The 12,820-nt window shown below is 43.9% G+C and overlaps 1 pseudogene; it reads left to right on the top strand.

Moving 5' to 3' along the window:
• The first annotated feature begins 3,115 nt into the window (after positions 1-3,115).
• LOC122489008 lies at positions 3,116-3,341 on the top strand (annotated as a pseudogene).
• The last annotated feature ends 9,479 nt before the right edge of the window (positions 3,342-12,820 follow it).

Genomic DNA, 12,820 nt, shown 5'->3' with positions numbered 1-12,820 from the left:
CAAAGCGTCAGCCTCTGAACACACATCCCACGTACAAATCCACGTTTTCCTCTTGACTTTAGTTTGGGGACCGATGTGACTCCAATGCACAACACAGGTAGCATGTTTCCCTATATGTTTCCCTGACATGGATCATGCGTCACAATTACACTTTGTGTTTAACCCCTTTCATCCCTGCATTGCCACGCAGTTTGCAACCCTTAATTAATACCCCTCACAAAGTAGCGAGTGTCATTACCCCTGTGTCAAGGTTTGAGAAACCGAGTCACCGTAGGCTGTGACCCACAGGCCACAGGCTGAGTCAGTGTGAGGGCAAGAGACCAAATTCCCGACTCCCGACCGCCTGTGCCACTGGCCTGGCCTCACACCCACCGCTGGCATTTCTTATGTGAAGCGGCTCGCCTCAGCCCAGAGCCAGCCAGACGCCTCTTCTGAGGCCTCCTTCTCATTCCACAGCTAACAAGGATGCTGCGGCCCAAGAGGGGCGGAGGCCAGGAGGGAGGAAGGGTTGAGCACATATCAGAGAGCATCTGAGGACCTTAGACATGGTCAAGAATCTGGGCCTGACCTGGGAGTTTTCTCCCAGGAATGTGAGACCACAAAGCACCAAGCTTTCCAGATGCCTCTCTCCGTTCTCAGAGCACTCTAGGTCTGTACCTCCCTTTTTATACGTCATTATTCTCAGTGAGGACACCCGTGGTTTTAGCCTTCGTCCTTGTCTTCCTGTCACTCTGCTTGAAGCAATCATCTCTGTTTTCTCTCTTCCTTACACAATACATGCCTTGCCTCTGCTGCAGACAACTCCCACACCCACACACCTTTGCCTAGAAGGCATGACCATTCAGCTCACCTTCTGCATGTGGCATCATCCTAGAATTCTCTAGAAAAGGAGGCCAGGAACAGCCTCCACTAGAAACCAGCATTCAGAAGGGCACAGGAGATTACACAGTGTAAAGGAGACACACGGATATCTGGGAGTGCCCTGATGGGGAGTATGGTTCCCAGATGTTGCACACGAGGACATATTTTTCCTGAAGGAGGAGAAATACACGGAAGCAGAGCCCGGACAAGTTTTCAGTCAAGAGGTGGTGTGTGGGGTGGCTAAGAGAATGGGCTACATGGAGCCCAGCTACAGCAAGTCCCGGCTCCACACTCACCAGCCATGTGACGTGTGCAGCTTTCTTCACTGCTTGGTGCTAATGTTTTCACTCTTGTGCAATGATGGTCATGAGAAATCAATGACTTAAGGCACCTAAGATTCCTAGAACAGTGTCTAATTCTTAAGAACTGTGAGGATCCAGCAAACATTTCTTTCAACGATTACTCAGGGCCAAACACTGTTCTAGGTACAGGAGCTGGACCCCCAGGGCTCCAGTGGAGGAAATAGACAGATCTTCATAGTACACTGAGGTTGGTCATGACAGTGATGGGGATATACACAAGGCACTATGAGTCTGCCTTTGTGTGAATTAGGAAACAATTTCAGGGGCACCTGGGTGGCTCTGTCAGTTGAGCACCCGACTTCGGCTCAGGTCATGATCTCGCAGTTCATGAGTTCGAGCCCTGCCAAAAAAGAAAACAATTTCAGCCCTCAAGGCACATGCTAGGCAGTGGAACTTGGGCTAGATTTCAGGAACTTATTTCCTCAGCTGGCCAACACTATGCCATAAAAAACCTGTGCCAGTGCACATGATGGCACTTAAGAAGAGCATCTAACCCACCCTGGGAAGGAAAAGGAATGGGTCAGAAATGGGTTTGAAGAAGTGATGGCTGAATTTATCCTGATTAGGGGAGGGGTGCCTGGGTGGCTCAGTAGGTTAAGCATCCAACTCTTTTTTAATTTTTTAAAAGTTTATTTATTTTTGAGACAGAGAGAGAGAATGTGAGCAGGGGCTTGGGAGGGGCAGAGAGAGGGGGAGATACAGACCTCAATGCGGCCTCCAGGCTCCACACTGTCAGTACAGAGCCCGATGCGGGGCTCGAACTCATGAACTGTGAGATCATGACTTGAGCCGAAGTCGGATGCTTACCCTACTGAGCTACCCAGGTGCCCCAGGCATCAAACTCTTGATTTCAGCTCAGGTATCGATCTCAGGGTCGTGAGTTCAGACCCCACATGCTCTGTGCCAGGCATGAAGCCTACTTTTAAAAAACTGGACAGGGGAACCTGAAGTATAATTCTGAGCAGAGAGAGCAGCATAAGCAAAAGCAAAGAGGCAGTTCAGAGTACATTGTATGTAGAGAAATACAAATAACTTGGTACTGCCTCGAGCAGGAGGCATGGAATGGCAGTCAGTGTGCTAGGCAGGGGCCAAGCAATGTAGGGGCAGGTCCGCCATATTAAGAGCAGCCCACCATATCTGAGAGAAGATGGCCAGAGATTCAATTCTTTATACTAACTCTGAGTTATTGACTTGGATGTGGTTTCCTCTTTCCTTCTCTGCTCTAGTCTGGGGTTTCAGTGGGTGTTGCTAACAGCTGGCATCCTGAAGATCCGTGATCTAACAACTTTGGGCTCCCCTCCCTTCTGATCATCAAGATTAGACAGGGACCTTATGTCAAAAGGGAGTCTTTCTAATTTGTCAAGGAATATTAAAGGAAAGGTTGAATACAACTTCCTCTGAAATCCCACGGGAGCCTCACTCAAATCACTTCAACAAAAGAAGAAATGGACATACTCTGAATATAGAAGGAAGAGAGACATGATCTGAGTTTTTAATCTATGGGAGACAACCGATGTGTAAATGGAGAAATTAAACTACCAGATGACCTGGAAAGTACTAAAATAGAAATATGGGGCAAAGCATATGGAAATCACAGGACCAACTTGGCTAGAAGAGTTGGGGGAGGCTTGATATAAGAGAAGGTTTTTAAACTGGCTCTCAGAGGCTCAGCTGGAGTTTCTAAGAGAATGCGAAGAACAATTCAGACTGAAGAAAGCACAGAGTTGTGAAAGAGTCTGGCATTTCAGGAAACAACAAGCTATTCCATCAGAATGACTCTGGTGAAGGGTTTGAGGGTCAGAGTCACAGAAGCTGAGCCGTAAGAAGTGGATTATGAGGCATCTTGGAGTCACATGGCCAGGTTTGCCTTTTAGAAAGATATTTTTGGGCAGGATAAAGGATGAAGTGGGGTTCTCTCCTTTCTCCACCATCATGCTGTGTGCTGCTGACTGTGTCTCGCCATGTCTTCTCACAAGACTTTCAGGATCATGCGATTCCTGGCCAAGAAACAAAAGCAGAATCGTCCCATTACCCGGTGGATTCAGATGAAAACTGGTAATAAAATCCGATACAACTTCCAAGAGGCGGCATTGGAGAAGAACCAAGCTGGCTCTATAAGGGATCATACATGAGATGACACACATTTATGCTGCCTGAAGGTCATGTGTTCCTATCCCATCACTCTGTAAACCTCCCTACTACCTGAAAGGTAGATGTGTTTTCATCAAGGAAATGACATTTCTCTGTTATTATGCTTCTGCACCAGTGGGTTGGTTCAGTAATAAACACGTGAGGTCTTTTGATTGGAAAAAAAAAAAAAAGGATGAAGTGGAATGCTGTGCAAATAGAAGCGGGAATGCTACAGATGAAGCCAATGCAATCCCCCAGGTGAAAAAGGGCGGTGGTCTAATCTAAGATAATGCAGTGGGGATCTTTATGAGGTGGGATTCTCTGGCTTTGTAACTGATTGGCTATGGAAGTGAAAAAGTTTATTTTTTCAAGTCAGGTCAAGAATGACTGAAATTTCTAACCTGGGAAAGAGAGGAGGTAGTAACACCATGAGTCAAGATCAAGAATACTCGAGGTAAAGGAGTTTATGCTTTCCATAAGGCTTCCATTTAAGATGCATTAATTTTGAGGTGACTGAGGACAATCCAACTGGAAATGTCCAGTTGATCATCGGAAATATTTGCCTAAACTTAGGAGAAAGATCAAGGCTGGAAATGGGGATGGGGAAATTATTTTGGGTTGAACCGTATGAAATTGCTAACATTTGGTCACTTTTTATCTACAAAAATGGCAATTGGCATGTGGGCGAGTATTTCATATGGGAAAATATACAGAGTAAGAGAAAAGAGGTGAGTACCAAGGGTAGGATATTACCTGGGAAACGTTGATTTCTGGCCATGGACAGAGACGGAGAAGTGGTGAAGGATATTGCACAGAATTGGTAGAAGATAGAGATATAGGGGAAATTCAAGAGGGAGTAATGGTATAGAAGCCAGATGAGTGCTTCTCAAAAAGGAAAGGGTGTTCTTGAGCCTCAACTGCTACAGAGGATGCAAGTCTGAAGGCAGAAACAGGACTCTGAACTTGGCAGTTGGGAGGTGGCTGTAACCCCAGCAAGAATTTTGGCAGAGTGGAGACAAGAGCTGGACTGTAAGAGGTCAAAAAAAGGGGGCTGACCTCAAGGTTTCATTTCCTTGTGTGTTTTGTTTTTTAAGGTTTGAGGAGGTTTGCACCTATTTATGTATATGAGGGAGAAGCCAAAGTAAGGAAAATAGTTGAAGATACAAGACAGAAGGAATGAATAATGGAGAGAACCAAGTCTTGAAGGAGGCAGAAGGGTAGCCTTGAATGCCTAAGAGGAGAGGTTTGCCCCAGATGGAAGGGACAGAGGCTCACTAAAAGCAGTGTTAAGTCCCTACCCAACGTATGCATTTCCAGTCACGCACTCTGACAGATCACATTTATTAGTGCCATTATGTTGTCATGGGACAGAAGTCCTCCTCAAAGAGAAAGATGGCAAATATTTTAATTACCAGTGCTTCTTTCCAGAGATCGGCAGTAATGCCTTTGATGTATTCTTGGGCACGCCTACCTTGCAGCCTGCAGCAATCACAGCTAAGCCCTCTCCACTGTTCACCGTGAGCCTGCCCATCCCCTAGAAAGACCTCCAAAACAGTCCAAACAGCTGTTTGGTGAGCACAGAAGGAGGGTGGCAGAATTCACTCTGTCAGCCTCTAAGGAGATGTTTCTCCAAGGAGGACATTTCTTCGGGCCCTGCAGTTAATGGTCCCAATGCCCTATCACCGAGTAGAGTTGGGGCAAAGGGCTTCCCTTTGCTTCCAGTTTCTAACATTACCCAAAGGAGAAATTCATCACCCAGGACAACTAGTACTCGCTTAATGATGCGTCACAAACATAGATGCTGTCTTAAAATTCCCAGCTACTCCTGTCCTAGTTCTCATCACTTTGAGGTCAGAGTGCTAGTATTATGTTGGGTTCATCTAATCAGAATAGTAGGCAAAGCAGGATTAATAACATGAGCCTCCTCATCTAGAGAAGTTAATAAGTGAAAGATCCAACAACCCGATCCTGTAATAAAAGAGTCCATTAGGTGAGGGACCCATGTTGCCACCTGAGCTGCCCAGAAACCTGGAAGCTTGGGGAATGTGAACTATTGGTCACAGAGACCAGCTGAGAGACCAGGAAGTTTCCTACTAAACCTCTCATATATTACCCACATTGTACCTACAGGTATCCAACTTGTCAGTTTAGAGCTCTGTGTCTGGTACAAGGGTTCTATCTGTCATAAGAGATGCTCAATAAATATGGTTCTAACAAATGAGCAAGTGAGTGAATGAACGGCGTTGCCAAATAACCACACCATTTATCCAAATAAATAAATAGCATGTCTATTTATTTGGAGATGTCAGAGTGTCTTGGTGCTTGTGTGTGCATAAAAGAGAAAATGAGGCAGGTCCTTTGGAAAGTTATCTTACTGCCAGTTCCTAATCTAAAATGGTGAAACCAATTTTTTAATAAAAGACCACAGATCTTCAATGTGTGTACGTATGTGTGTGTGTATGTGTGTGTGTGTACATAGATAATACATCGATATACACACACACAATGAGGGATGTAGACATCTATAAGATCATAGCTTGGAGTAAGATGATCTTGGATCCTGAAAGATTGCAGGAACACTGATGCAATTTGCACCTGGTAGCCTCAAGAGGATTTGTACTCATCTTTTGAGATAAATAAAACAGTAATGAAACCAGCAGCCCAAGAAATTCTGAATTTAGCTCCTGCCTTTTGTTCAATTTGGATTCCCTCTTTTTTTTCCTATAATCTTCCAGATATTTCTTATACTATGAAGTGATTTTGTTACTATGGAAACCACAGGGCCTGCCTAAAGCTCAAATGTGATGTCAAGTTATAAAATGATTTGAAATTTGCCCCATGGCTTGATAAAAAGCATTTAGAGGAATTACCACACCCAATATAGTGATGTGCCTATATAAAACACATATCTGGGAATATACCTTTTTTTTTTTTTTAATTTGGATGGGAATCTGGGTGGGCAGATGTGATTGGTGAAGAAATATCTCACAGATGCCGCTCTGAATGAAAATAAAGCTTGGTTAGGAAATTCCAGGTTTATAAAATCATAGTAATTATGAGTTATAGCATACGGAGTTTATTCCTCACACGCAAAGCTTTGCCCTGTTTGTGAAGCACTTAAGCTAGCTTTCTGAAAAAGCTTTACTAGAAATATTCGAGAACAGCGTATCAACCAGTAAGGGGGATGTTTTTAAGTGACTCCTCACCTGGAGGTGAGAGATAAAGAAACTCACCTCTTGGGGTCCTTTTTAGGCCAACGAAAGCCTAATTCTCCCACTGGAGATCTTGCTCTCTTTCCTAGGCCAAGTGTTGCTTCCAGACGAACACATATGTTTCTGATGTCATCATCTGGCCTTGAATCTGTATATGATTCAGTGGTAGTGGAATCTGCCCTAATACTCTGAAATCACTTATTACACTGATAACCACACGGAGCCTGGGAACCCACACCAAAAATCTACCTAGTTGACTTGAAGAAAAGCCACAGAGCCGTGAGAGCTGTTAGACAGGAAAGACAGAATCGGCAGAATGGAAGTCAAGCCACTCTGCTCCCTGGCCTCCCACCCTCCTCCTCGGCTCCCCTTCCCTCTGCCAAGTACTTGCAACTATTATCATCACAACAACACTCCGGAGAACATTCTTGTTGGGTAATAAGAAAGCATAATTATATGCTCCAGAGCTGTTGAGGTTTTCTCCTATTTTCAAAACAATGCATATCCTGTGGAAAGACAGCGCTGCACATGAATAAGCTGAGATTCCTTCCCCTGAACACACAGACGGTGGTTTGGAGGAGAGACCAGAGGACAGCTCTACTAATGTCTTTATTCCTTGGACAACCTAACCACACTGTTCTGTGGGGCTCCCGGGAACAAACCTCTCTGTAAACATTATTAAAAGTGCAACATCTTCAAAACTGAAATGACATGTTCTCTCTTTTGCTCACTCTTCCCTTATAGCCATGGGCTGTCCCAGTGCTGAGAGAAATGGAATTTAAGTCCACACCATACAAAACTCAAGCCTGACTTCCCCAAACCATTACATTTAGTCATTCAGAGATCCATATTTCTCACCTCAAACGTGATCGGTGAAGAGGCAGGGACTGTCCCCTCGAGTTACATAGTCCCTCCTGGACTTGGAATCGGAGTTGAGGCTCCGTGAATGTGCACTAACACATGGTTTCCAGAGGCAAAGGGTCTTTCCTGCGATTATCATACCAACATTCTTCAAAGTCCAGCAGAAAGTCATGGAGAATAGCTGTGGCTGAGGCTAAGGAAACCAGCACGAGCGTCATAAAACACCAGTCCTTTCGACACTTCTCTTCGCTAAGTAGTGGCATCTGATTCCACAGGTAAGAAAAAACGACACCCAGAGAGAGTCCTGGAAGTGCATATCTCAGAGTCTTTGTTCAGACTGGACTTCCCAGAGCCCAGACTATTCTGTTACCACAAAATCAGGCTGTCGCTCGGAGAAGCCTGGGTTGCTTCTAAAATATCATGCGATTGTGGTTATTTGTACCACTGCCCACTAAACTCTCAGTTCCATTAAAATTGCCCTGAACAGAGCACGCTTCCAAGTACAAACATCATGCTGCTGCTTTTAGGAGGCTTGGGTCACATTCTTTTGACCATATGGACTCTGTCACGTGGATATGAGAATTGTCAATAGCTGTCCGAAAATGTTGTCCCACCAGAGGCCGCAAAGCATTCTGGGGCTCCCGCTACCACTAGCCGCTGCCCCTCACTCGACCACGGCCTCGTGGAGATTCCAAGGCAAACGCTGGGGATCTGATTCCTTTCACTTTGGTGGTGGTTTGGGAAATAGGACTTTTCTTCCTGAAAATCTGTTATTTGGCAGTAAATACCAAACATAGGGGGCTGAGTCACGTTTCCTCATCCAACTTTGTGTTTTGCTTCCTAGGCAAGTGGGAGACGTTGGGAAATCCAATTTTTATGAGTGTGCAATTGTGTACATGTGTGTGACACAGAGAGGGGAGAGAGAGGCTTTGGGAAGGAGTAGGGGAATAAAAAATATATATTTCGCCTGAGCCAATTTCTAGCAGATAATTTATATTCTTAATCTGTGGCCTAGAAGAAGAGTGTCATTTTGTTGGCACAAATGACTTACTGTGCAGTTTGCTGGGCAAGTGTTTAAAAAAAAAAAAGTAGGGAGAAAAAAAACCCAGCCATTTGCAGAAAATGCCTTGGCAGATGGAGCACATCTCTTCCAGACCCCAGGTCCTTTACTACTGAGTATTTTCCTTTTCTTGCTGCTGGACCCATTCACTGGTAGGGAAACAAAGGCCAAGAATCTCCCAATAGCACCACTGAGGATTTCTGAAATGAAGAGCTATCTGGACTGTTGCAGGAAACTCTTAAATTTCTTTTTAACGTTTGTTCATTTTTTTTTGACAGACAGAGACAGAGCGTGAGCGGGGGAGGGGTGGAGAGAGAGGGAGACACCGAATCTGAAGCAGGCTCCAGGCTCTGAACCGACAGCACGGAGCCCGACGCAGGGCTCGAACTCACAAACTATGAGATCCTGACCTGAGCCAAAGTCAAATGCTTAACCGACTGAGCCACCCAGGCACCCCAATTGCAGTCAACTCTTAAAACAAGACATGTAGGCTGTGTTGCCTAAAGGTTAAGGGAGGGTTCTTTACTTAAGTAGTAACTAAAGCCATGCCCTCTACAAAATGCCTATGTGTCTCCCTTAACCTGTGCTTGCTCTGAGCCTCTGAGAGGCAGGAATTCAGAGACATTGTTTGTAGTTAAACTTCTCATCTGATTAGCTTCACTTTCTCAATCTGAAGACAGACCACAAGAGTAGGACTGCACTTATGGATAATGAACAGTTTCGTTTTGTCCCAAGACCAGACCATGAGTTTATTTGGGAAATTTTGTGATGAGGTATTCTGAGGGTGACACAGTGACATAACCTACTGGTTCTCTTTAACATTCGAGTCTTCATTTCCACAAATGCTCAGTTAACATACACATATATGCAACTTCTGTTGTGTGTTTTGAATCATGTAGACACTTTGGGGAGACAGAAGCTGATACGGATAAGCTAACAGAGATTCGAGTTGATACACAGGTGAATGGATAATCAAAAGCATAGAGGTAAACAGAGTGACGTGTCATACTCATCAGAGTGTAAGCATCAAATATTTTCACTATTTATTCATTCATTCAGCATATATTAACTTGGCACCTATTATGTGACAGGCATTGCTCAAGATGTTGGGAATAAAGCAGATAATGTATGAGACAAAAATTCGAGTCTTGGGGTACCTGGGTGGCTCAATCAGTTAACATCTGACTCTTGATTTCAACTCAGGTCATGATCTCGCTGTTCGTGAGATCGAGCCACACTTTGGGCTCTGCACTGAAAGTACAGAGCCCGCTTGAGATTCTTTCTCTCCCTCTCTGTCTGCCCCTCCCCTGCTTGTGCGCACGCACGCGCTCTCTCTCTCTCTCTCTCTCTCAAAATAAAAAAACTAAACATTTTCTTAATCTTACAAAAATTCTAGTCTTTATGGAGCAAGTCAGATAGGAAAATGTAAGTAAAATATAGAGAGAGAAATTGTGTCAGATGGAGATAAATGATAATCAGCAAAATGAAGAAGGAAGAACACAGGTATGTATGTGGTGGAGGAGGGGTTTGAAATTGAAATAGGGTGGTTGGAGAAGCCTCACTGAGAAAGTGACAGTGAAGCAAAAACCTGAAAGTGGTAAAGGAGAGAAGAAGAGCACCATGGGCAGAGATAACAGCAAATGCAAATGTCCTACGACGGGGGTGTCCCTGACATGTGTGGCTGGAGCAAAGTAAACCACAGGGAAAGGATAAGAGAAGGCATCAGAGAGGTATGAAGTGGCCAGACATGGGCCAGATTACAGAGGGTCATTTAAAAGAGATGCTAAGGGGGCACCTGGGTGGCTCAGTCGGTTAAGCGTCCAACTTCGGCTCAGGTCGTGATCTCGCGGTCCGTGAGTTCGAGCCCCGCGTCGGGCTCTGTGCTGACAGCTCAGAGCCTGGAGCCTGCTTCACATTCTGTGTCTCCCTCTCTCTGACCCTCCCCCGTTCATGCTCCGTCTCTCTCTGTCTCAAAAATAAATCAACATTAAAAAAAATTTTTTTAAGAGATGCTAAGGACTTCTGGCCTTTATTCTGAAGTGGGGGGTCAGTAGAGGGTTTATTTCGTTTTTTTTGGCTACTCACTAGCTAGGCAACCTTGGGCAAATCAACTACTCTGAACCTCAAGTTCCTCACCTGTCAAATGGGAACAGTAACAGAATAATATACCTATTCCAAGCAGGGTTGTAAAGATTTTTTTTTATTGTCGTGAAATATATGTAATATAACATTTGTAATTTTAACCGCTTAAAAAATTTTTTTTTGAGAGAGAGAGACAGAGTGTGACTGGGGAGGGAAGAGAGAGGGAGACATAGAATCCAAAGCAGATTCTAGGCTCTGAGCTGTCAGCACAGAGACCAACAACGGAGCTCGAACCCACAAATTGCAAGATCATGACCTCAGCCAAAGTTGGACACTTAACCGACTGAGCCACCCAGGCGCCCCTCATTTTAAGTCTTTTTAAGTGTACATTTCAATGGCATTAAGTACATTCACATTATTGTGCAACCATCATCACCGTCCATCTCTAGAACTTTTTCATCATCACATACTGAAACTCTGTACCCATCAATCACTAACTCCCCATTCCCTCTTACTACCCACCTCCCCAACCCCCCAGCAACCATTATTCTACTTCCTGATTTCTGATTTCTACTTTATGATTTTGACTACCCTAGGTACCTTATGTAAGTGCAATCAGACAATATTTGTCCTTTTGTGACCAGCTTATTTCATTTAGCGGAATGTTCTGAAGTTTCATCCATGTTGTGGCAGATTCCATTGTACGGATATAACACCACATTTTGTTTATCCATTCATCTATCAATGGACACTTGGGTTGCTTTTACCTTTTGGCTATCGTGAATAATGCTGCCATGAATGGAGCTGTACACGTTTCTCTTTGAGTTTTTAATTATTCTGGTTATATACCAGGAAATGAAATTGTGAGATTATATGGTAGCTTATGTTTCATTTTTTGAGGCATCACCATCCTGCTTGTGCTGAGCGCACCATTTTACATTCCCACCAACACTGCACAAGGGTTTCAATTTCTCTACATCCTCACCAACACCTGTTATTTTTCCATTTTGTTTTTTATGATAGCTACTCTAATGGGTGTAAACTGGTATCTTGTTGTGCCTTTGATTTGCATTTCCCTAATGATTAGCGATGTTGAACGTCTTTCCATGTGCTTATTGATCATTTGTCCATCTCCTCTACAGAAATGTCTATTCAAGTCCTTTGTCTATTTTTTAACTGGCTTGCTTGGCTTTTTTAATTTTTTTTTTAATTTTTTTAATGTCTATTTTATTTTTGAGAGAGAGAGACAGAGCACAAGGGGGAGAGGGGCAGAGAAGGAAAGAGACACATCATCTCAAGTAGGCTCCAGGCTCCGAGCTGTCAGCACAGAACCCGATGCGTGGCTCGAACCCACGAACGGTGAGATCGTGACCTGAGCTGAAGCCGAATGCTTAACCGACTGAGCCACCAAGGCGCCCTGTTTGGCTTTTTACTGTTGAGTTATAAGAGTTCTTTATGTATTCTCGATATTAATGCCTTATCAAGTATGTGATTTTTAAGTATTTTCTTTCATTCTGTAAGTTGCCTTTTCACTCTCTTACTAGTATCCTTTGATGCACAAAAGCTTTTAATTTTGATGAAGTTCAATTTATCTACTCTTTCTTTTGTGTCCTGTGCTTTTGGTGTCATACCCAAAATACCATTGCCAAACTAATGTCGTGAAGCTTTTCCCCCTGTGTTTTCTTCTCAGAGTTTTATAGTGTTAGCTCTTATGTTTCAGTCTTTAATCTATTTCGAGTTAATTTTTTATATGGTGTGAGATAAGATCATTGGAGGGTTTTGGGTGGGGTTTTTTTTGTTGTTTTTTGAGAGTATTTATTCTCCTTTTTTTTTATGTTTATTTATTTTTGAGACAGAGAGAAACAGAGCATGAATGGGGGAGGGTCAGAGAGAGGGAGACACAGAATCCGAAACAGGCTCCAGGCTCTGAGCTGTCAGCACAGAGCCCGACGCGGGGCTTGAACTCACGGACTGCGAGATCATGACCTGAGCTGAAGGCGGTCGCTCAACCAACTGAGCCACCCAGGCACCCCTGGAGGATTTTGAATAGAGGAGAAACATGATCTGACTTTTCATTTTTAGAAGATAATTCCGGTGGCTGTGCAGAGACCAAACTGCTACCAGCCAGGCCTCATTTAATCCTTTCATGTACCAAAAGGTGAGTTCCAAAACCACATTTCAGTATGATGTTTTAACTTCTCAGTCACTTCTTTGTTCAACAATTGTCTAAATAATTTGACACTATTTTTACA

This window comes from Prionailurus bengalensis, chromosome B2 (assembly GCF_016509475.1).
Source record: "Prionailurus bengalensis isolate Pbe53 chromosome B2, Fcat_Pben_1.1_paternal_pri, whole genome shotgun sequence".
In the NCBI taxonomy this organism is placed as follows: domain Eukaryota; kingdom Metazoa; phylum Chordata; class Mammalia; order Carnivora; family Felidae; genus Prionailurus; species Prionailurus bengalensis.
This window is presented reverse-complemented; position numbering and strand designations above follow the sequence as displayed.